The 25,805-nt window shown below is 40.1% G+C and overlaps 1 protein-coding gene across 9 annotated transcripts in view; it reads left to right on the forward strand.

Annotated features, from left to right (window-relative positions):
• PCDH15 (protocadherin related 15) overlaps window positions 1-25,805 on the forward strand; it is an 896,179-nt gene that overhangs the window by 63,614 nt on the left and 806,760 nt on the right. Inside the window, exons 3-5 of one of the 9 annotated variants that reach the window (XM_076339482.1) lie at window positions 2,865-2,945; window positions 6,867-7,042; window positions 14,632-14,708. The exons of 6 other annotated variants lie outside the window; for them this stretch is intronic. The gene's annotated coding sequence lies outside the window, so the exon portion shown is untranslated. Of the gene's footprint in view, window positions 1-2,864; window positions 2,946-6,866; window positions 7,043-14,631; window positions 14,709-17,439; window positions 17,493-25,805 lie in introns of those variants that run through there. 2 more of the 9 variants (XM_076339466.1, XM_076339469.1) reach the window with 2 other exon arrangements.

Below are 25,805 nucleotides of genomic sequence, written 5' to 3' on the forward strand. Positions count from 1 at the left end.
CCGGCCCCAGTACTGAGCCCTGGGGAACACCGCTCGTGACCGGCTGCCAACTGGATGTAACTCCATTCACCACAACTCTCTGGGCCCGGCCCTCCAGCCAGTTTTTGACCCAGCGCAGAGTCCACCTGTCTAAGTCGTGAGCTGCCAGCTTCTCTAGGAGAATGCTGTGGGAGACGGTGTCAAAGGCCTTCCTGAAGTCCAGGTAGACCACATCCACAGCCTTTCCCTCATCCACTAGGCGGGTCACCTGGTCATTAGAAGGAGATCAGGTTGGTCAAGCAGGACCTGCCTTTCATGAACGTGTGCTGGCTGGGCCTGATCCCCTGGTTGTCCCGCGCATGCCTTGTGAGCACCCTCAAGATGAACCGCTCCATCATCTTCCCCGGCACTGAGGTCAGGCTGACAGGCCTGTAGTTCCCCAGATCCTCCTTCCGGCCCTTCTTGTAGACGGGCGTCACATTGGCAAGCCTCCAGTCGTCCGGGACCTCCCCCGTTAACCAGGACTGCTGATAAATGATGGAGAGTGGCTTGGTGAGCTCCTCCGCCAGCTCCCTCAGCACTCTCGGGTGGATCCCATCTGGCCTCATAGACTTGTGAGCATCCAGGTGGCGTAGCAGGTCATTGACTGCTTCCTCTTGGATTATGGGGGGTTCATCCTGCTCGCCATCCCTGTCTTCCAGCTCAGGGGGCTGAGTACCCTGAGGATAACTGGTCTGCCTGTTAAAGACTGAGGCAAAGAAGGCATTAAGTACCTCCGCCTTTTCCTCATCCTCGGTGACAATGTTCCCCCTTGCATCCAATGAAGGATGGAGATTCTCCTTGGCTCTCTTTTTGTCATTAATATATTTGTAAAAACATTTTTTGTTGTCTCTAACGACAGCGGCCACATTGTGTTCTAGTTGGGCTTTTGCCTTTCTCCTTTCTTCTCTGCACGACCTAACGAGATCCCTGTGCTCTTCTTGAGTTGCCTGCCCCTTCTTCCACAAGCGGTAAACTCTCCTTTTTTTCCTGAGTCCCAGCAAGAGCTCCCCGTTCAGCCAGGCCGGTCGTCTTCCCTGCCTGTTCTTCTTACAGCATACGGGGACAGCCTGCTCCTGCACCTTTAAGACTTCCTTCTTGAAGATCGCCCAGCCTTCCTGGACCCCTTTGCCCTTCAGGACTGTCTCCCAAGGGACTTTCTCAACCAGCGTCCTGAACAGGCCAAAGTCCGCCCTCTGGAAGTCCATGGTTGTGGTTTTGCTGCCCCCCCTCGTTACTTCACCAAGAATCGAGAATTCTATCATTTCATGGTCGCTAAGCCCAAGACGGCCTCCGACCACCACATCTCCCACCAGTCCTTCTCTGTTTGTAAACAGCAGGTCGAGCAAGGCACCTCCCCTGGTAGGCTCACTTACCAGCTGTGTCAGGAAGTTGTCTTCCACACACTCCAGGAACCTCCTAGACTGCTTCCTCTCTGCCGTGTTGTATTTCCAGCAGATGTCTGGGAAGTTGAAGTCCCCCATGAGAACAAGGGCTAGCGATTGAGAGACTTCTGCCAGCCGCTTGTAGAACACTTCATCCGCCCCTTCATCCTGGTTGGGTGGTCTATAACAGACTCCCAGCAGGATATCTGCCTCATTGGCCTTCCCCCTCATCCTTACCCATAAACACTTGACTGTGTCATCATCACAATCATTGAGCTCTAGACAATCGAAACACTCCCTAACATACAGGGCCACCCCCCCACCTCTCCTTCCTCGCCTGTCCCTTTTGAAGAGTTTATAGCCATCCATTGCAGCACTCCAATCGTAAGAGTCACCCCACCGTGTTTCTGTGATGGCGACTAAGTCGTATCTCTCCCGCTGCACAATGGCTTCCAGCTCCTCCTGTTTGCCGCCCATGCTGCGTGCGTTGGTGTAGATGCACTTGAGCTGGGCTATTGATTTTGCCCCAGCATTGGCATGCCACCCCTAGGCTCATCTCTAGTGAGCCTGGTTTTATCTCCTTCCCCCTTTGAACTAGTTTAAAGCCCTCTCGATGAGCCCCGCCAATTCATGAGCAAGAATCCTTTTCCCCCTTGTGAGACAGCTGGATTCCATCTGTCGCCAGCAGGCCCAGTGCCATGTAAACCTCCCCATGATCAAAAAAGCCAAAATTCCTCCGATGGCACCAGCCCCTGAGCCACGTGTTGGTCAGGTGTGTTTTCCTGTTCCTTTCAGTATCCTTCCCTGCCACTGTGGGGATTGAGGAAAACACTACCTGTGCTCCCAATCCTTGAACCAGTCGCCCCAGTGCCCTGAAGTCCCTTTTGATCACTGCAGGACTTCTCTCTGCAACCTCATCACTGCCAGCCTGTATAACCAGCAGCAGGTAGTAGTCAGAAGGCCGTACCAGACCAGGGAGTTTCCTAGTAATGTCTCTGACCTGGGCCCCAGGGAGGCAGCAGAGTTCCCTGTGGGATGGGTCTGGTCGGCATATTGGGCCCTCAATACTTACAGTCAGATAGCAAGCCTGCTTCAAAACACCTAAAGCAAGAGGCGAATGACCCAGAAGTGGTTTTCACCAGCTTATGTCAATCAATTTGTAGCTCAGCAGTTTCCTTCTGCAACTCTGTTGTTCTCGTGCTGAATTATAAGGCTGGTTTTTCCTTTATTGTCATTTAAATTTTTTAGCTTTTGATTTGGTTTAATCAGACCCATCAGCTTACTTCCAAAAATACGCAAGCATCCCAGTGGTGCATCATGTACAGGCATGTTAAATCTATTTTTCATTTAATTCTATCATGGATAATCGTAGGTATGATAAAGTTTGTGTTATTGTCAAGTATTAATGTCACTTCTGTAATCCCACTAAGTTCCTTTTTCTTATTTTTTTTCTTGCTACAGCCTCCAGCTGGTTCTACCAGGGGTTGCGTCATGTGAAATATGGGACAGAAATAAACGCAGTTTTTGTCTGAAATATTAAAGGTCTGCACTAAAAAGTTGTCTCTTCACAGAAATTTTAGTAGTCTTATTATAATCTAAACTGATTTAAGTGTAGTTCTTGATAGTTTATAATTTGATTATTGAACACTTACTTGTCTGTGTAATGCTCCAATCCACCTCTTCATAGTTGATGCATCCCTTAGCACAAAAGAGACACGTAAATATAACAATACCAGCCACTTATCAATAGGTATTGTTACAAAAGATGCTTAAAAGTTAGTGGAAGTAACACTTAATAAAAATGAAATAATCAAATCCAGATTTGGCAACACAGATGCTGTTGTGTAAGTTTGTAAGTTCAGACTCAAATTAGTTATTTAAATAATTGATACGGTATTGGGATTCTAGTTCTTGTTTTGTATAATGAGCATTAGCCATATATGAATAAATAACGCGGCTCTGCTAACCCCAATGTTGGTGCCTTGCACCAGTTTAATTGAGAGAAAAAAGAACAGAAATAGTAATTTTGGCAATACATTTCACCAGTGAAAGCTAAGCGTATCAGTTTTTGCTAAAAAGTGTGATTCCGATCCTTGTTCTACCTTCAATTGCTTAATTTCATTTTATTTTCCTTTGGGCATTATTTGAGTACTTAATTTATCTCCAGGACTCCACTGGAATATTTCTGTAGCAGACAAATTATTTGTCAGATAGCTTTTGATGGGAGCCTTTCTCTTATTACTCCCAAATGACTTCCCTGTAGGCTTTTTATATTCTTTTTAGAAAGTCCCAGGGACCAAAAGAGTGCTCTGGGGTTGAGACTGACTTCCTTACTGCTGCCTTTGGCTGGGGAGAAGCTCTCTAGGAGAAGCCTAATCTTTTAAAGAAAACTCCCAGTTCAGTGAGGGTCTTGGTTCCTTTCCCGTTCCTCCGGTAATTAAATTTGTAAGCATCCAAAAAGATACAGAATATAGATCTCTTGAACTGGGTACCAATTTGTTGTGACTTGAGTTTATAGATCTTACACTTATTGGGCGTATTCAGCACACCAAATCAAAAGAATCTACCGAATGCATGAACAGTAAGTGGTACCTTAGAGGAAAGACAAAATTCTGCTCTCTTGCTGGGAGAAACGGAGAGGGGAGAGCTGAAAGCTATTGCTGCAACTAGCACGGGCACCTGTGTGCTTGCTGCATTCAAATAAGTGCATCTATGTTTAGTCCATAACAACTTAGTTACTGTGCAGCCCCCACTTCAAAAGGTTTTCTGCTCTGTCAGGTAACAGAACCAACCACGCAACATTGTGGGCTGTGTGAGGTATTGTCTGGGCTCAAGTTCAAGGAGCTAAAGCTTGCATCAGACAGGAGCGTGAACACTGTTCATGTGGAACACAGCTTCTGCTGCTGAGGCCGTTGACATCACCAGTAAGGGTTTTGGCCATTTTCTAGATCTTATACATCACCAAATACTGTCAGATCAGTTAATAACAGCAAAGTAGCAATTAACAGTTTTTATAATACACGATAGAAGAGGGGCATTTTGAGTGAAAATGAACTTCTTAGACCTAGGGTAGCGAAGGGATTATTCTTTTGCACTGCAAGACTCTACAGGCCTGAGGTGGATGGATTCTCAGGATGAGGGTAAAAAACTGTGGTTAGGAGATTATAAATGTGGAGAAGGCCTTTTCCTACCATACTGGTAGGATTTCTCTGAAATTGTCCTTGGAGGATTTTGCTGTCTGAGAGATGACCCATAAATGCTTGTTTTCTTTACAAGGCAGAAAAACTCAGTTCTGTGTTGCTTGTGGAATGGACCTGTGAAGCATGATGGAGATCTGGAGGAGAAAGGGTTATGTGTGGGGAAATGGATTTGCTGCTGTTTCCCTCTCTTTATTTTTCTCCCTCTCAATCCAACCTAAATTTGCGAGTGAGGCCTTGCCTCTAGCTATTCCCCTGTATTGAAGCCACTGCTGGCTGGTCTCTTTGCTTGCCCCATTTGCACCCCTCCACCCCGACTTCGTCCCAATTCTTTTTTGCTCTCTGGTTCCTGGGTCTATAGGGGTTTCAGGATTGAGTTAAGTTTGGGAACTGGCTGCCACTCCAGGTAAGGCCAGGGCCCTCCTTTCCTTTTGAACTGTCCTTTGTATTAGTTCATTTTATTTTTTTTAAGGCATCTAAGAATCAGAATAGATCTCTGCTCAGCTGGCTGTTCAACAAAATATATGACATTCACTTGAGCCCAGCAGTAGTAGTAAGCTAAATTGTTCACTTTGCTGCTTGGTGGTTTTCTGTGCTTCTTTTGTGTGTTATCTGTAAATGTCATCATTGATAATTTTGTGTTTTCTCCACTGCCTTGGCAGAGTTGTGGACAGAGGAGGAGTTAGGGCAAGGTGGGAAACGGGTTCCCTGGAACAATGTGTGCATCTTTGTCCTCCTTTACAGCTGCATGTTGAGGCCCATCAGAGTTGTTTTTAATCCATTTATTATGTCATTGCAGTGCTTTTGTTTTCTAATCAAGATGGCCTGAGGTGCCAAGTAACCAAGTCTGAGATTCCCACTGAAAAACTGCATAATGATTTATTTTGACAAGATCTATTTACCATGAAATCATGACCAGTTATGCTAATTTTACTGTCGCTTTCAGTTCATTATTAGATAAGCCCTTATTAGCTTTTCCAGCACTTTTTACCAGGAGTGCTCTGACAGGCCTAAAATTGCATGGCTTTCAAGTTTTGGCACTTAATAGATTTTTTTTTTTCTCTCATCCCCTGGGACCATTCCTGCTCAGAATTTGTCATATGCAACAACACTAGACCAAATGAACAAAGCATGCTGTTGCTCAAAACTGAAGATTGTTTAGGCACAGATGTACTCCAAGTCATTATGATATAAGAATTTTTTTGAAGTGGTTTAGGATACTTTGAACTCAAATTAGTTTCTGAAGAGTATTCCAGCAGTTCCCTTGCCCCATGTATTTGAGTTTTTTCTGCAACAATCTGACATTGATACTGACTGACAAGTTTGAGTAGTGAGGCTCTGTCTTTTCTAAGACTATAAGTGCTAATATTTTGTAAACCAAATTATTTGAAAAGGCTTGTTCAGCACCTTCACTAGAGGAAAAGTTCTCCCTACTTGACTTAAAGTGAAATGTTGATTACCAGTGCTCTTTCTGGTGGCATAATGTAGCCTCTTCATTTAGCCTCCTCATTTAGCCTCCAGTCCTCCTTGCTCAGGTTTGACACAGGCATTAGCATAAAACTAGTGTTACCACTAGATGTATCTGTTTCTTTAATAAGCCATTGACTACCACTTGTTAAAGAGAGAAATCTTTTATGACTTTTCTGGGTGATATAAAGTACATGTTATCTAACTGCTCTTTGATGACTACAGTTACTTGTAGGAAGGGCGATTAAAAAATCGTGCTTTTTTTATCTCGCAGTCTGTACTATTCTACTGCTTTCCATGTATGGAACTAGTAAGAGCTCTAGGATTCTGGAAAAAATAATGTTTTGGTTTGTTTTATTTTTAATTGAGGGATCAGCACTAATAACACCTCACTTAATTTTCTATATGTAAATCTGAAAAATTTATCAGAGATTTTCCTGTGTGAACATAGGTATTTTGACCTGTGACGAATTGAAATGCTCAGCTTCAATAAATTAGCTATACATGGTCATCAGTTGTTTTTATTTAAGAGAAAATAATCTGTTGCCTTATAAATACTGAAAGCATATGAACATCTACTTTGTTTTTACTCAAAAATATCTGAAACAGAATCGTAAGGCCATTACTAAAGTGTTTACAACAAAGACAAGTCTTAAATGTTAGATGCAAAGGGTATTTTTAGAAGCAGGCACTTTATCAGTTCAAAGATGTGGCAGTTGCAATTTCTTCAAAACTTTCATACACTAAGGTAAGAAAATCAAATTTGTGTTTGATGCTTTGCTTTGTATCTCTGTGCCAGGAGACATAAACCAAGAGATTCTCCAAGTCCAAAACTGGCTAGTTCTGACAGAGACAAGGGAAAGGGATGTGTCATTTATGCAGTGAGAAACTGGGAAGGAGGCGGAGAGAGATTTCCCAGCGGAAGTCTGAAACGGAGTTTAACTGCAGACCTTGAAGTCAACCACAAGCACCAAGGTAGTTCCTTTCTCTGTTCATATATGAATAGCAAAGTATCAAATGGGTGTCATAGTTTCCTTTAAAAATGAATGGGTAAACACTTCAGAAGAGTTGAAAGTTGGCTGGGGCATCAAGCTCGAAGGGATTGATTGTTGTTGAGTTGTTTTGATGGCAATTAGATGATGGAAGCAAATAGGTTTCGGTTGTCAGACAAAATAAAAAGAGGGCAGTGGACAGAGATTTCAATCTGAACCTCTCAAGTTGTACATTATGAGAGAAGATTTCATTCAGAGGGTGGGACAGCACTGGAACAAGTTGCTCACAGGGTTGTGGCATCTCTGTCCTTGGTGGTTTTCAAGACCTCTCTAGAAAAACGCTACAAATGACCTAGTTTGGTGTTGGCTGTGGTGAAGGTTGCTTTAGAAATGTCCCTTCCCACCCGTACTGCTACAATTCTGTAAATGCAAAAAATTTAAGAAGTTCATAGACATCTCTTATTTCACAAGGGGGGGGGGGACACCAACTCAAAACACCCAAAAGTTTTCGAAAAGCTTTGTTCATACATAACATGGCAAAAGAGAACTATCAGGTATTCTGTGCTTACTGTTTATTTTTCACAGACTATTACATTCCACACAGTTATGATTTTATTTATTGAATTAGTATTTAATTTAAGTACCTCTTAAAAAAAAAAAAAAAGAAAAAGAAAAATTACTTCCCAGCCTTGAAAGAGCATCCCCTGCTCTCCCCGGCAGTTTATGTGTTTAGATTTCAGGTCAGCCTGTCTGTAATACTTGCCCATACCCAGTTCCGAATTTTATTTGTTTAATGGTATTAGTATTGCACTGTCACAATACGCAAAATTTGCAGCTTTAATCAACTGCAACTAGACGTTTAGTTACCAGTGTGTCTGAACTTACCTTCACTAAGAGGCAATTCATTTCTACATAGGTGTTTCTCTAATGCTTATTTGCCAAAGCAGTTATACAATATACAAGATGTAGCGGTGCCTCAGATGATGGTGGTTTTCTTCCTAGTTCTGCAGATCTTTCAGCTGGTGCCCGAGACAGCTGTCTGTCTTTTAAGGTCATACTGCAAGTATTTATTTACTTTTATTGGGCTGCTTTGCTTCTTGTTTGCTTCCGCATTATACAGCAGCAACTGTCTTTCTTCCAGTAGTTTTAATTAATGTGGATGCATTTTAAGAAGCCTATTTCACACTGTGGTAACAAATAATCATAATTTTTTTGTGTTCTCAGTGACTGTTTTTAACATCTGCTTGGACTTAACAGTTTGCGGGTATTATAGACAGAACTCGTGAGGCTGAATTTTTAGAAGATACGAGTGAAACTGAGCTTTTTGTGGCATCTAAAACAGTACAGCAAAGTGGGGAAATATAAGAGGAGTAGATGTCAGTCTGCCATGTAGTGTGAACTGACCTTGAACTGTCAATATCTTGATTAAGTAAATGCTAGTTAATATAGAAGTTGTGCATGTCTAACCTGACAGTTCTGTGCTGGAATTAAGTGCAGTTGCAAATCACAGACCTTTCACACGCATTTACTGTTCTAGAAGTTCTAAGCTGTCAAACAGACTAAAAGGATCAATAGTATTAGCTGCTTTCTTCATTCTTCAAACAAGCCAAAGTATTAGGGTTCAAGTTACTGCTTGCTTTTATTGCTGTTTTGAAAACAACTATTGTAACACCACTGGGATGCTGCAGAAGGGCTGACAAATTTGATTTTTGCTAGGAAATCCATTGCAAATTAGTAACAGCACAGGCATACTCATTGCCAGTATTCATCTTGCAGTTTCTTCAGTCCAATTGGATTAACTTAATTGCATGTGATTACAGAGGTATCTAAGGTTGGCTTGTTTTACATGGTAGTCTGCAGGTGCTTTTTAGCTAACTTGGCTGCCTGTGGCAATATTGTTTGGTGTCAGCCACTAGGGCAAATTGCCAGAGCCTTTCTGGAGTGCATAAGCTGTATGCATCTGTATATACTTTATCCAGTGTTCTTACTTGTAAATATTAAAATAGATTTCATAAGGCGTCTGATTTAAATCTTCCTAATGGTACTTCATTGGTAATTTATGTTTGAGAGAGGGATTTTGGTCAGGGTTTATTAGCTTCAATTATTGTTTTATTGTGGAAGCTTTTTGTTAAAATTTTGCAGGCACTGTAGTTACTGGTATCTGAAATCACTTCAGTTCATTAACAGTAATGAATAAAATCATAAATATAGCAGTATAATGATACCTTATTGCAACAAGCTAGATTACAATCTTATTTACAGGTAGGCATAAATGAATTGTAGGAGTACAACTCAGATAATACATAATCTTCTGGGTTTTGAGAAGATTTTCTGTTTTTAAAAAAAATTACTCTTCAACACATACGTAGGTGTTTAAGTGCAGGGCATTCCCTGCACTGGTATGCTTTGTATTCTTAAAGTTTGACATATGTGTAGGTATTGACTAGATGAAGCTATAGAGAGAGCTTGTAGTTCACTGTTTGCCTGCCATAGCTATGGTATTTGCAAGTTGTTTTAGATGTGGGAAAGTGCTTGGTTTTCTCCCCATTAAATTATCTAAACTAGATGAATGTCTTTACTTTGCATTTAAGTGTTAAAGCTGTAATTTTAGTTACTTCTACAGTGTGCAACTACATTGGCATTTCAAGGTGACACATAGCAGGCAAGGGGTCTGCTATATTATCAAATGCCTGTTATATGACATGTATGGAAGCTCCCTTGCTTTTGTGGAACATAAGCTTAAGGAGAACGCACAGAAGAGCTGTCATTAAAAATGTAAGCATAGTGGTTTAGTAAAATGCAGGTTAATGTTCAGACTGCAGACTGATTCAACAGTTTGTCTCAATTCTGACATGAATTTTTACATAAAGTAAAAGCCAGAGGTTTCTTCTAAACAACTGTGCAGTGGTTAGAGTTGTATGTAACTGCTAATTTTCACCTCACAAGTGGTGAGTAAGAATAATAATTTTCTGTCTGCAAAAACTGCTTTTAGTTTCCAAAAATTTCAGTGCTTTAGCTGAAAATACTGGTCTTTCTCTAGCTATGTAGTTTGCTTCCGTGAAGTCATTCAGCTGTTAGCTTAACATAAGATTCCTAATAGGCTGTTTCTTGTGATGCCAGTCTCCTGTGTGTATTTTTGTCCATCAGTGATCAAGTAGACTGTTGGCACACCGGATTTGTCACTCCATTCATACAATTAGCATTCATGCTGCCATTTTGCTCAGGGAGAATGATAATGCTTCAAGCACTAATTACCTATCTACTGTTCCTAGGAGATGCAAACAATGAAGCAGTAATAAAACTAGGTTTGACAGTGCTATTTAAAGTAGTTTCAAAATTCCTCTGAATTTTTACTTTAAAGTAGCTTAATGATGTATGGTCAAGGCTATTGCAGGGGGCTAGTATGACAGGCTTTGCCTCAGTACGTCAGCTGTTAATCATCACAGAGTCTTCTGGGGGGGGGGGGGAAGACAGCTATATGTTTCAATACTATTTAAAATTTACATGCCGCTTTTAGGGTAATACCTCATGTATCTCTAGAGGAGTAATGAAGTTGCAAATTGTCTAATCATTCTAATGCATGCATATGGCAATTCTGTTTGGCAAATCTGCAATCAAACCATTGATTTGGTTTAGCTAATGCTAGCTAATCATGAAGGGTTAGATTTTCAGCTGTGACTGAAGGGCTCTGTGAGCAGCTTTCTGTGGGTGACAGATTGGTAAAAGCAAGAAGCTGTGAAAACAAAGCTGTGCTTTCCTCCTTTGCACTGCAGTGTTACTGTTAAAGCTGATTTAAATGATCCCAGCTGGCTGCTACCAGAGACATCTGTCTGTGAGCCTGCAATGGTGAGAATTCAGTGTTACTTAGTCCTAGTGCACGTGTCCTGGGGAAATGAAGGTCTGCCAGGTGATGTTCCTTGGAGATTCCCATAAAACCACTGTCAGTCCACCAAACTCATAGGTTTTTATTGTAGTTGGAAGATAATTAACGTAAGGACCCATGACCAGTTTAGGTAGGTAAATGCCTCGAGCAGTTGTGTTACTTTGAGTAGCTGTGTTACTCTGCTTTTCTTATGGAAGGCCAAAGATTCATGGCCCTGTATACCCATCAGCAAATCTACAAGAGGGAATTTGCTGTGACCTTTGATGGCATCTATAGCCACTGTATTTCTTAGGCTGTTTGGTTTAGCATTGCTTTAAACTGTTACTGCTACTTAATGTGTGTTCCGGATGCTTGTGTCTGTCATTGTGTGCTGACCCAAATTTCTATAAATAGCATTGAGTTTTACTCTAGAGAAAGAGTATCAATGTCCTGGAATCATCTGTTATTCTCAGTATGAAGTTACTAATACTGAGTTAGCATCATACTTGATACACGCACTCAAGTAGTTTACAGTTCTCTCGCACTCCTCTCAGCTCCTTTGCTGCCAAGGTTTTTGTCCAGATTTTGCATGAAAACCAACCTCTCATCCCCTTCCTCCTAGTTTAGCTTATCTTACTTTTGAGTCTACAGTAACTACGATCTCCATTTGTGCATGATGACTTTCCTCCGTTCTCTGGTTTCTTTTAGGAAAGCAGTTGAGCATTACAGGAAGTCTCAAAACTCTTAGACCATAGATGTTACGCACCGAAGCCTGAAGAAGAGAAATCCTAAGTTTTATGGTATTCTTCACAATATGACACCAATGTACTGTGTCTGGTTGGTGGTCTAGTACCCTTACTGATTTCAGCCACATCAGTATACCCTAAGGAGGAGGACTCTCTATCAGATTAATAGGTCTAGAGCTCGTTTGAATACTGCAGCTTTGGCCAGCAGTTAAAGCCTTTATGGACATTGCTAGCAGCCAGGGAAAACTGACCAAGCATGGTTTAGTTTTAAATATGGCTTTTAGGAGGATACTGCACTTAGCAAGTAGGTCAGTATCTTTTCTGTCAACGCTCATTTGTGGCTAGCTTTAAGGCTTCATAGCTATCAGCAGCCCACAAATTTCTATCCCTAAATACTAATGAGAAATAATAGATACTTGAAAAAGGTAAAGCCCTGCAGTGGATGGTTTATGCCATGTTACTCAAGTTTCTTTTTAACTGAGGATATTTGGTGGTAGACTTCTGTGCCATGAAAAAATGACAGATAAAATGTGTGTTGTCCCAATGAGTCAAAGAAATTACCCCCCTAATAATAGTAATTACGTTGTGCATCTGTGATGTTCTGCATGCTTAAGACTAGAGATATTAGCTAATTAATCCTTTCAACACTGCTGTGCAGTTGATATAGCTGGTACTGTTATCTTCCTTTTGTAAATGAAGGGAAAAAATAGAAATGTTGACTGATGTGCTCAGCAGCACAGAGCAAACTCAAACCTCAGAAGTTTATTCCGCTGCACTGCAGTGCCTTGAAGGCACAAGCAAAATGGAGGTCCACCTAGGAGCATTGCTGCAGAGGCAGACAGTTAAAAATCCTAGCTGCTGTTGCCCCCATTGTTTTTTTTTGTTGTTGTTTGGTTGGTTGGTTTTTTTAGAACTACATTACCTACCAAAATAGTTGGTCTTAAAATGATGGTAGAGAGGACAGCTCTTGTGGCCCAAGAGCTGTAAAAACAGCTACTGATGGACACAAATTCAGCTTTCAACCTTCAGCAGTGCTGGTGACTTGTTACATGGATGTGAATTATGACAGGGTACACTTTGTCTGCCAGCTACTCAGGAAGGAAAAGCAGCTGTTGGTAACTGCCAACTGTGCAGCTCATTTGATATATAATTCATTCATAGAGTGAATGAACAATCAGAGTGTTGATACAGCATCTTCTGTGGAAACAGTTGAGCTATGGTTCTCATGTTAACTGTGTTGGCCACAAAAGTTGATGCTAACTGAACTCGAGGTGTTACTGCATAATGTCCTAAACAAATGAATTTCTTTCAGCACTTCAGGCAGTAGATGTTTCATGTTCATCTACTGTTTGAACGCTGTAAAGGATGTGTAGATTAATGTGGTTACTAACATTGCATCTTGATAATCTGATGATAAACGTGCTGCATCTTGTATGGAGTTTCATATAACTAGATTGGCTTTGGAAAGTGTCAGCTGTTTGTAAAATCCCAAAGATAAATAAGTAATCCTTGCTTTCACAGCATTAACTATATTTTTGTAAGCAGTTTTGCTGACCCAGCTCACGTACACAATGTGCCAGAAAAGCTCATGTGCAGAAGGCTGATTTCCTCTATCACACCCCTCCTCTGCTCTTCCAGTTCAAATGTCTTAGAAAGCCACCTAGCTGTTTCTGTCATGCTGCAGTGTGGTGGAACAAGGGAAAACGTGTATGCTTGAAGCACATCTAAAAGCTTGTTATGTTTGTTGGAACAACCTTCTCGGTTCCTGAGAAACAAAGCCTTCACATTATATGTGTCTGTATGGTCTGCTGATAGTTCCAAAGTTATGCGTGCTCTAATTGATGTTCTTGGATCTTTTTTGTGGTAGCAAATAGACATCACTGGCGTCTTTCAGTGTCTAATTTTTGCTCCTTGGCAGCCAGCACAAAATATGCTGATGTTGTGCAGTACTGTGCATTACTTCCCTTCTTACACTCAGAGAGTACTGAGCTTATTTATGTCAGTAGATAGTGTAAAAGGAAAGAGCATAGAAGAACATCGATCTGAGAGGCTGTCAGTCTTTGAAACCTCAGCTGATGCTTTCCTACTGTGCTGCATCATGGACAAAGTTGTTGGTCATGGCACTGACAACACTTTTGGTCTGGGTTCTCACTGCAGTTTTAAATGCGTTTTTTCCTTCTCATTTGTCAGTGTCTCTCCAGTAATTTTTGACCCCGTCATCCATTTCTGATCAGTTTTGACACAGGAGTAGAGATCTCAAAGCTGGTTTACTTACTTTGAAGGAAAATTGCAGCTGGCTGTAGAAAACATACTCAAATTAGCATTGCCGATGAGAGAGAAACTGCGGTGTGGGTTCAACAGTTACTGGCTGTATTTAACTTGTGTCTAACCATTTGGAATGAGTAGCTCTGAACCAGCCATGCTTTATGCCACCTCTTAACCGATGGTAATTTCTGGATGTCAGAGGGAGCTGAGAATACTAGTTACATTGAGGGAGTTTAGGAGATGTGTAGGGGAAGTTAGAATATTGCATTAGATAAATTCATGAGGGTCGTAAGGGTAGTTGGGGATATTGTAAGGAAAGGTTGGAGCAGGTCTCTGAAGTCTGGTATCCTAATTTTTCATCACTTGGAAAACATTAACTTCTTTTTTTAGTTAATGAGTGTGAAGGGAAATTGACTCTTGATTGAACTGCCTGTCTATTTTCATAGCTATTAACTTTGTGCTGTAGAATGTAAAGCTACCTTCACAAGCAGCATTACCAAAATAACACAACCTTTAAACTGAAGCAATAAATACTATTTATCTTTAAAATGGCACTTTTCCCTTTTCCTCATTTTCTGAATTATTTTTGATGAATGGTCCCTTAAGCAGCCTGTTTGGCTCATGAATGCCAGTGGATATAGATTAATAACCGCATACGGGTGAGCGCTTCTGATACTCTTTTTCTTTTGTGTGCGCTAGACTGCCTGGCCCTGCTCTGACGCACTGCTTTTGGATGCTGATGTGAACAGAGATGCTTTTAAAGAACTATTGAATGGGTTTGTATTGCTAATGATTTTTCTGTTACTTGAAATATTTTATTGAATTTCTTTTTAGTTTTTTGGCAGTTTGAAGGTTGGGAGATTATCTGTCAGTAGGCATGTGATCTGTAAACATGTAGCAAATTTCTAGGTCTTCACTTTGAATTCATTCTCCCCAGGTACAGGACTTCACACTTCCCCTTGTTGAACTTTGGAATTATTAATTACCCCATGATTTTGGGCTGTCAGCCTTGTCGTCCAACCTCAGGTTTGCAGCCCTTACTGAGGGGTGTTGTCTGGTGTGGTGGGACACCCCAGCTGCCTTTTTTTTCTGTATGTTGTCACAGATTATACTCCTGTTAACAAGACGCTTTTTCTTGTAATTAGAGTAGAATCATAGAATCATTTAGGTTGGAAAAGTCCTTTAAGATCATTGAGTCCAACTGTAAACCTAACACTGCCACGTCCACCATGAAGCCATGTCACTAGTCGCTGCATACGTGTGTCTTGCCTAGTGCTGAGACTCTCAGTCTTTCAGCTGTCCTTTCTAGCGGAGTACCACTTCTGAAGCAGTTTGCTGGATCTGAACAGAAAAGATAGTTTGGGGAATTTTTTGTTGTTTTTTTTCCCCCTGCCAAACCAGCTGTTTACTGCTGCAGAACAACCAAGCCCGGGGAAGAGCCAGCACTCCCAAATTGGTGGGGACTTAGGAATTTGATTGAAAATACTAGTTAGCATTTGCTCTACTAGTGATGAACATACTCCAGTTTGCTAGAAAGCCCCCATAATGTGGTTGTAGAAATCTTGGAAAGAAGAAAGTATGTTAAATTTTACAGTGAGTGTTAATGTTTCAGAGGGCACATTGGTCACCAACAAGGCAACTGTGAAGATTTGAGTCTGACAAAGTCTTCACACAGGCTGTGACCCAGCCCAGGCAGCTTCTGACAGCTGCCTGCAAGTCTAAAGTGATGGAGGGTGTGCCACAGTGCTGAACTCAGGGAAAAATTTGTTCCTGAGAGAAAGCTGCCCAGCCTGCTACACTGCTCTGATCTGGTATTTTGTTATTTACCTTTTAAAAAGTGCCTGTGTTTATAAATTTTTCTGGATTCTGAAAAGAAAGTTTGTTAAGAATTGTTTTAATATTAACTGTGATACTTGTACTGTTTGGCAGGTCTGATTGATAGAACACTTTTTTTCCTTTTAATGTTTCAGTGAAATACAAGATTCTATGAAATGTGCTAATAAATAATTAAGGTTTTCTCTTGGTCTTCGTCCATATAGATAGCACTTTTTCCATGTAACTAGGCAAATTATTTGATCGTGCAAGGCAGTAATAACCAATATAGCTTTTTTGCATGTGGTGAAATTTGCCTCCATTCAGATACTCAGAATTTAAAGTAATTTTTCTCAGCTTGTGGATTTCTCTTCTTTTTTCCTGCTTTCAATAAGTTATGTTGCCTGTGACAATTTGTTTTGTTTCACATAAAAAGAGGATCTGTGTTAAAATAGCTGATTTTTTGTTGCTAATTAATAATATTATTGGGATATGTTACTGCTGGTTTGAAAGTGGGAGTATAAGAAGAAAATGAATTGTGATTCTGAACATCTGACATTTGTATCTACCATGGGGAAAGAATTCCCTTTATACCACTAATAATAAAGTAGTATATGTTTTGAAGGTGTATTCAAGTGGTGTGATTATTTTAGGATTGTAGCACTTACTATTGCATGAAAACCTTTCTCCCTTCTACCAGTAAAATTTTACATTCTAAACTGTCAAACAAAATACTGCTATGATTGCATTATTTTAAGAATGATGATGTAACCAATGTATGTTTTACTACTCCCTAGAAGAGGGTTTTTTTTCTTTAAAAGGAAAGATACTTTGTGTATAAAACCCCATGAGGTTAGATAATAATGGCTTATTATCCCCTAAAGCTTGTGCTTAGGGAGAGAAACACAACTTTACATAACTAGTGCTTAACTGAGTGTGAGAGACTAGGAATAAGCAATGTTCATTGCTCCCATATTGTAACAACAGAAATCTCTTTCAGTATATGAGTAGCAGAGACAATCAGACCTATTCCTAAGAGGGGAAGCAAAAATCAGTAATTGTAACATCATTTAAGAAAGCTTTTCACTTCTTCCTTAAGGCAATCTTTCTGTATGTAAATAGCTGCTGGTGTCAAAGCTGGGGCGCTCCTTTCCTTCGCTTTGTAGCCCAGAATTCATATGAAGGATTACGAGCAGGGCTGCAACTTTTCTGTTGAGTAATTCATATTGGATGGTAATGTAAAAACCCTGCAGTTTGTTTATAAATGTACATACCCTTATAAAGGCTGGGTTGCTTTCTACATTTCCATGTAGGGTACAGAGGAAAGGCCAGTGTGTATCTGCATGTAAGGTGAGGCAGCCTTTCACCTTGCCACAAAGCACATCTCCCATCAAGGACACTCCATCGTGAAAATTTTCAAATGTACTTAATCCAAGGGAGATGAGGTTTTCAGTCACAATAAAATAATCTGAAATGTAGGCAGGGTTCTTGAAGTTGTTGACTTTATTCATGTTTTCCAACTTATAGATGAATGCCTGTTGGTGCAGCTTTGCTGCCACAGTGGAGGAAAAGTTTGGCTGTTGTGTTGTCTGAAGTAGTCTGCGAGTCCTCCCTACTTTGTTAATCACTAGCCCTGCTGCACAGGCACCGGGGCAACACTGCCTCCAGAGAGCGAGAGGGAAGAGAAAGTTTTGTCTTGGATGTTGCCTTCTCCAGTAAAGCAGTGAAGTGATTGCTTTTTCAATAGGGTATGTATTTGACTGTTATGTATGCTTTTATAGCCATGTGTAAATACACGGCTCTCATTTCTCTGAAATCACTCGAGTCTGTGATGAGGTTATGATAGGCCACTGGACAAAACATATTTAATTTCCCTTATCTTTCCAAGCCATCCAAAATCAATTTCTCCTTTAATGTTAATTAGGCAAAAGACAAATGTCCTGTAAACAAAACCACTTTGTGATTAACGTATTTATGCTTTGTTCTCACATGCTAATCAGGCATGAATGAGAAGTTAGGCCTTAAGTGTGTGATTGTAGGAGAAATGCAAACCTGTACTTCAGAGCAGTTGTTCTGTGAGCAACTTTTAGATCTTTTTGTATTGGAAATCTGTGCTGCAGGTCAGAATTCACAATTATCTATAGAGCTGGCACTGTGGTGGTACTCTGCTTTGGAGATGTTTTCTTACCAGTTTTGTCTAATAACACGTTCCATGAAGCCACAAGTTGTCTGCTAAGAAGAGATGAGAGGTACTGATGTATTTCATCGATCTGCTGCTAAACTAGAGAAATTTTTTTCTTCATCGCTTCTGTTTTTCCCTGCAGGATCTTGTTGACAAGAGCTACAGAGCTTAGGTGGCTTCTTGAGGGTCTTTTTGATGAGCTGCTGCTTTAAATGATTGCCTTAGCTAAACCAAAACATAGGTTCTGTATGATATCTGTACTGCTGCTGCTTTTGGACTCCACAGCTAATCTCTTTCTAAATTTGAGGTGCCCTTTGACAGAACTGCGTCGTGGTGTGCACACTAGAAAGCTCAGAGGAATTTTTGTGAGTGTCACAGTGCCCTGCGTGTCTGCTGCATGCTTGGTCAACCCTTTAAGTCTTAAAAGTCCTAATTGGCTGATGGAAGCCAATATCCCTCTTGGTGCATCATCTTTTGTATCTACCCAGTATGAGTTAAAATACTGACTTAAGTAACATGTTTGCCAAATAGCAAGAAAAGAGAGAGAGACAGAATCTTTGTTGGCATGGAGAACTGGGGAGCAGTAACATGCAAACAGGATGAGATGGAAAGTCCCCCCTTTGTAAGCCAAGAGGGGGAGAATAGTGAGATACACTGTGAATCCATGCTATGATTAAAAAAGAGGGATGGTGAACGAGCAGACCACACTTTGTCCTTGGTATCAAGCAAGGCATGTTGAGCCTCTCTGGGGTCTCTGATCATAGCTTTTGTTTCTTACTATGCTTGCTGGACTCTTAGCCTTCTCAGAAGAAAAGCTGAAGGAATCTACAAAGATAATCTGACAGTATTCTTTTTAAGCAGAAGAATATTTGAATGGTTTAGATTACTGAAGAGAACCATGCATTATAAAAAGAATGTGGGTTGTTTTTTAATTGTGATGATTCAATGACAAACTACTGTTAAAATTGAAGAGCTAAAATGCGGGTGAGCTGACACACAACATGATGCTGTGAGGTGTTACCTAGTTATTTATTTGGACTGATCATCTCAAAAACCTGAAGAGTAATTTGAGCGTGTAATCTCCGGTTTTCTTGTGGCTCTGCCTGAGCTACACACTTGCTTGCTCTGTAAGTCTACTTAGTGTAACAGAAACTTGCAGTGCTGGCTGGGAATTTTTTTTAGTGGGTAACATTCCTCATCCTCTCGCAGCCACTGAAGAATTGAACCATAGTGCGAATGGTGTTTCCCTAATTTAATAACATGAGAAAAGATAGGAGATTGTACCTGCTTTTATTTGTGTTTAACACAGTGGTTGATGAGTTGCACCAGTATGCCTTTCCCATGCTCAGACATGGGCAAGGATGTTTTTATGCAAACACTGACTTGATGTACATTACTTTATATAATCTTTTTGAGTTCAGTGACTCTGAGATCTGCCAACAAAGCTGTTAAGTAAATCCTAGATTTTTCAGTACTTGAAATACATCAGAAAACTGTTCTTTTATGATAAAGACTTTATTTTCCTCTCATTTCTTTCTCAAGCTGTCTGTTTTTATCTTTCTAGGAAGATAACAGTCCTTATTTTCTGGTAGCGGAACTGGATTTTCTGGGTTACATTGGTTTCCATTATTATGTCATGTACTTACCAGAGAATCTCTCCATCTTTCTCGCAAGCTCTCCATAGGTGATATAATTTCAAGTAATTTGAAAGAATGAGCTATTGGCAAAGCTGTGTTATGGTAGGATTTTTTATGCATATTCTATGGAACAATTTAGAAATTGCACCTGGCCAAGTTCAGCCACAGTGGCATTAAGTAGTTTTAGGATTTTCATGTCTGAATTCCAAATATCTCTTACTGAAACGTTTACAGGCTTTTTAGGAACACTTGTTACCTGGAGCACAGCTCCTTTGACTGCCTTGAAAAGCAAGTAATGATGAAAACAGTGTGCCTGTGTTTCTAACGCTGTTTTAGAATAGCACTATGAAATTCTGTTCTTTTAAGACAGATGGCAGAGGCGCTCGCTGCCACTAAAACGCAAGAAAAGAATTAATGCTTAATAAAAACATTTTCCCTCTCCTGACAGTGAAGCACATAAGGTTTCTATTAAATAGCCTATGAAATCAAGGTAATGAGGAGACAAAAGCATGTATGAGATGCTTGAAGTTAAAATCAGTATTTAGGTCCCCAGTAATATATAATTCCTCCTGTTTTACGTCTTTTCTTACGTAAGGTGATTCAAGTAATTTTTTCTATTTTCTTTCTCCATCTGTAAATCCTGGGGTTTTTTTTTACTCAGCAGAGTTGCGTTTGTATTCCTTTTTTGGCATATGAAAGTGTGAGGTTCGTATTCTTTGTTTTTGTGAACTGGCTCTGTCTGCATTGGAGATAAAGGCAGTGGAGCTTGCAGAGGTGTTTTTCATCTACGAGGTCTACATTCTTAAGTGGGGGTGGGAAACCTCACCCTGCCTACTACTTCAGGTATGAGGGTTTTATAGTGACTTTGTTCTAAAAGCACTTTACAAACTATATGGACAATATTTTTCTGCAATGAAAGCCACTCCAAGAAGAGAGCAGTCATTTTACAGCCCACATGAATTCTGTGGAGAGATCTGGAGGCAGAAAGTTAGCACCGGAGTTGGTACCAGCTTAGGGCACTGCTAAGAGGGTTGTTCTCGTAAATGTGCATGTGCGCAACAAGTGTTCCAGAAATTGGTGCCAGATCTTCCAAAGGAATACAAGCTCTGAATATGCTACCATTTTTTAAAAATGTGTTGCGAAACGCTTTGTTCTTGCTGCTGTATCCTTGAGCCATATGATTATAGGTCTCAGTGCTGTTTTTTCACACTCTTCCAGCTTATGGCTTTTTCCCTGCTCACATGTTAATGCGATGATTTAACGGAATAAAGTTTCATACTTCACAGCTGCATCTGGACATTCCCACAGCTTACATCAGTGCTGAAGTTGTCTTTAGCTAGACTTTCCTCTATGGCTGCTCTGGATTTAACCAGAGCCTGTTCCCTCTTCCTGTTTTATTGCCTCACTCATCTGACTGCTGGAGTCTTTACATGAGGAAGGCTCAGACTGCTGCTCCAAGGTCTTTTAGTGCATCTGTTGTCAGGGAGGTGTCCGAGAGTCCCACCTTGTCTTTCAGCAGCCATTCAGAACATTTACTTTCCTCTAAAAGATTGTTGCTTTTTGCTTGAAACTGTTTTGATACGTGCTGATGTTGGGTGCACATGCTTCTGGAGGAAGTGTGGTCTCCAGGGAAGCTCCTGATGTGTCCTATATACAAATCCAGTCAGGCTGTGCATTTAACAGATACCCCAAGCATGAGCAACTGCGTAGGACGGTGTCTAAATAGCCTTCCTTTTTTTGATAATTATTTTTATTTATCTAGTTTTTATTTATTATTATCCCCATTACTCAATCATGCTTTCAATGTGAAGGGTCTTTTCCCTAGGTTTTGCTTTCAGATAATGCCTTTGGCTGCCAGCTTGTAACATCAGGTGTTGAAGGGGACGAGGGTACCCGTCTCTAGTTCAACACCCCACATCCACAGAAAATTGAGTGATTCTCCATCTTGAAAGGCAGTGTAACTTCAACAACCAGGGAGGCTGATGGCCCAGCACTGCTGTGTCTGGTAGTGGCTAATTCAGGTCATCAGTGGGAAAAACCAAACAGCAACTTGTCAATGCCTCACAGTGATAAGGAGGCAGAAATCCGGAAGGAGACTGCAGTCGCACCATATTGTGTAGTGAAACCCATCTTAAAAATAAGACAAAAGAGAGAGAAAAGCCAGAAACAGCTTACAGCTGGTTTTAATCAGTCTAGACAAGGTGCCTACACTGAAAAGGGAAAATAGTATAGGTAATTAAATATGTGTTAGCCAAGTGAACATGTCTCCACCATCACATCTGTGAGTTGATTGAGCTCTTCAGTAATCTAGTGAGCCCACCAGTGTCTCCTCTCTGTTTGTTTTTTTATTACCTACATCTATTTTGTTTCTCCTCTTACTATCTGCTGCTGCATGTTTATTCTTCCATCTCTAGCACTGTGCTGCTGAAATAAATGCCAGCCTATGCCATGACCAATGGAGTTTTCCTTGCTTGAAGTGCAGTAAGCTAAACAGTTGTCTTAAGTGGAGTCCTGAGATTTACTGTTGGGCTGTGTAAGTCTCTCCCGGGAGGATACATAGTGTGAGGCTTGCTGTGAGTACGCACAGCCCCACAGAAGCTCAGCCTGTTGAGAGCTCCTGTTCTGCCTCTGTCTGCAGTGCAGCTCAAGTTTCAAAGTAGCACTGTATCAATTGTGGTGCTGTTAAAATGAAGTCCAGTAAGGTCTTCCATTCAGCTTATAATGCGATATCATGAAAAATGATGCTTTTGGTACTTTCTGATTTCATTTTGTTAGTTGAAAAAAATAATTAGTATCTTTACTGAACTATTGTCCCGGGTGTAGGAATACATTGTGAAATAAATACAACTTGTGGTTATTATGTTGTTGTTCTGTATATGTTCCTTGTTTACCAATTGTATCTTATCTCTAGGGTAATCAACTTGAAATATCCACCAATAATCTGAACATCAAATGGTACTTATCCTAGAAGTACACCAGAGTAATCTATGCAGATACATTAGGAGTATGCCAAAGTGTTTACTTAAATTTTAATGTGATGTTCTGTATAATTTTCACATAGATTAGATACTGCAGGAAGTTTGCATGTATTTTTCCCCTAAAAGCTACGTTCAGTAATAATGGGTAGTATTTATAGCAGTTGTGGTGAATTACAAAACTGATTGGGTGAACTACTTGATTGCTGCTCATTTAGCAGTTATGCTTCTGCCAAATCTCTCAGTGAAATTTTGCATGGAAGTTTGTATGTTTAAATATGCCTGCACCAACCGGGAGCATCTGAGGACAATAGGAATTGTCTAGGCAGTACAGAAGTCAAAGCAGTATTTGCAGCACACACAGCTTTAGTCAGCGAGAAATATTATTTGTTTGTAGAAATGACTCAGCAGCCTTGTGTGCTTGAAATAGTTGTGTTTTGTTTTTAGGCATGTAAAAAATGACAGTTGTACCACTCTACCAGGAGCAGACATTTCAGGGACAGAGATACAGTCCCATGAGTTACCTTCTCAATTGTAGAACTCAAAATCTTTAAGATCTTGAAATGTCTACAGATGTTATTTCTCTTCTGCTAATCTTGTTATACCAGCAGCAAGATGCATTTTATCTGTTGTCCCAAGGTGTGGCACAGGTCTTGCATGATGAAGGAAGTATTTCTCAGAATTTTTGGCATACTATTCAGTATCTGCTCACTTTATGTAGTGTATGTAAGTGGATAGGGGATGTTTTAAGATCATGAGTGAAGGAAGCAGCTAAGTCTCCTAATCTTTCTTTCAATATTAGGTATTTTGGTCCATTTCAGACTGGTTTTGAAGATTCTCTTCACAAGGAAAAGGACACTGAAATTTTTGTTACTGTGACATCTGAGATAGTCTTTGACTACTCTTGTCATTAATCAACAAGTCCCGCAAGTGTTATGTGGTGTGTTTGGGATATTTTTGAGCACAATAAAATTGGCAATGTAAAAAATATCAGAAGAAAATAAATATTCTCCTGGCAGGAGTATGAAGCTTATAAAGTGTCACACAGTAGTTATTTCCATTATGTAAAACTGATCAGAACTGCATTTATTCTGACATGCCTAACACAATGTAGTGAAGTTACTCTTACACACTGAAAATACATTATGCATTCCTGTATCTTATCTGTAGAAGGAAGAAGATCCCTTTATGAGTATTAAGGGAATGTTGTTTCTCTCTGTTTTACTGATGTGCCAGATAATACATATAATTGATTTCTCTAAAGTGAGGTTGACTATTTTTGTAAACAAAATGCAGTCTCACAAAGCACAATGGACAAATTCATTGCTATTATCAACACAGTATGTAAATACACTTAACCAGACAGCTAAATTGGGTTTATGGTGGGTTTCCATTGCTGCAGTTGTAGTGCAGTCAGCGTGCAGTTGAATCTGATACCCTTTTTTTTTTTTCTCTTAGCTGTAAAACCTGGAAAAGAGGAAAAAATAATATCCAACATTTTGTTTTGGTTTTGTTGCTTTAAAAAGTGATCTTTCTTAGTTCTGCATTTCTTTTTTGTCTCCATACCTGTTAGGAATAGTTCACTGATCACTTTCGTGCTTCACTGATCACTTTACTTATCAAGCTAGATACAGTTCATGATTGCTGGTAGTGGGAGTGTCCCTCCTTCTGCTTCTTATAGACCCACATGGAGTTTTGCATTCTTTTTTCCCCCAATGCCATAATTTCTTTGATTTTTTAGTGAAAAGCAGGTGTAAAAGTTTCTTTTGGCAGTTATTTTTAAGATACTGCTTAATTGACATGATTCTGTTGTAATGGAACAACAGTGATTCGTATGTAGTCTAAAAAAAAAAAAGTTGGTGAAAAGATCTATTGATACTTGTTTGACTCTGGATTGATTCAGTTGTAAGAATGAAAGTAGAGTGACAATTCACTTTTTGCATATTTGCCAAATAGCACTGACATAATATTAAGTAACAGATAAAGTCAATATAAGATGAAATTTATGCTCTTGTCCAGAACGCTGCAGAAATAGCAGCTGCCAGCTCTTGTTATTAAGTCCTGGATTAGTGAAAAGGCCATGCAATAAAAATTGCAGGAAGGAAAACAAATGTGAAGTTATATTGAGGAAAGAGTGCACTAATGGGTATTATGTGGCATCTCTGCATTATGTTCATATGGGAATTGAATGGTAGTGGTTGGAATTGGAGGAGTGAAGGGTTATAATAGTGACACAAACTGTCAGTTGGGGGAGGAAAAATAAACAAAATAAGCATTTAAAAATCCTGTAATAACTTTCATAAGAACAATGTGGCACAGTGGTTAATGGATTATTTTTTTTTTAAATATGATGAAGATATAACAGATTATTCATGTCAGTTCCTGTATCTATTTGCAGGAACCAGAATAAAACTAAAAAACAGGGTTGCATCGTACTTACTGCTGTATTTATGTATTTATAATATTTATCTCTCAGCATTCTTGTATGGTTATGGGTTTTTTAGTCTCGAAACCTTATTTTTTCTTAGCGATTCATAAATTTGAGCTGGACAGCTGTGGGATCTAGTGCTGCCTCTGTTAGTCTGACTCAGTGCTTCTGTTACCATCAGTTAATGAGGAGATAATGAGATTAAAATATCCTTTCCTTCAGAAAGAGGAGCCATTAATAAACTCTGTTGCATTGCATTGATAATATAACAGGGAGACGGTTATGTCAGAACAACTCTGCCAGTTCTCACTTCCTGAGTGAAGCCGTTTATATACACTGTTAATGTGGCATGTGTGCATATATATGTATGTGTACATATATATATGGGCCCAGGTGTGAAATCTAGTTTATTAAACATCTAGGAATGTAGTCTCATTGAAGCCAGGGTGGCTAGCTCCACGTACAAAACCAGTAATTTTACATGCAGTTATATTTTGAACAAACCAGGCTTTTTGGTACTGTGGGTACCTTAGGAAGTGGCTGGTTTCTCCAACTGGTGGTAGTTTCACAAGAAGCCAGGCTTTTGTTGTGTCCTTATAGGTCCCTGTCTGGCAGCACCGTTGCTCTCCTCTCCTGGGAGCTGATGTGCCGCTTTTGCCCTGGAAATGTGAAGGAAGCAGGAGGCTGTTCTTACTAGAAAAAAACAACTCCCCTAAATATAGGTTTACTGCAAGGCCTGTGCAGTTACTGAGGGAGATAGCAGCTCTGGGTTGGGAATGTAATAATAAACTTGTCACTTGTTCTAATTCTGCAGGATAATTGATAGCTACACGGACTCA

The sequence above is a fragment of the Aptenodytes patagonicus genome, chromosome 5, assembly GCF_965638725.1.
Source record: "Aptenodytes patagonicus chromosome 5, bAptPat1.pri.cur, whole genome shotgun sequence".
Lineage (NCBI taxonomy): Eukaryota > Metazoa > Chordata > Aves > Sphenisciformes > Spheniscidae > Aptenodytes > Aptenodytes patagonicus.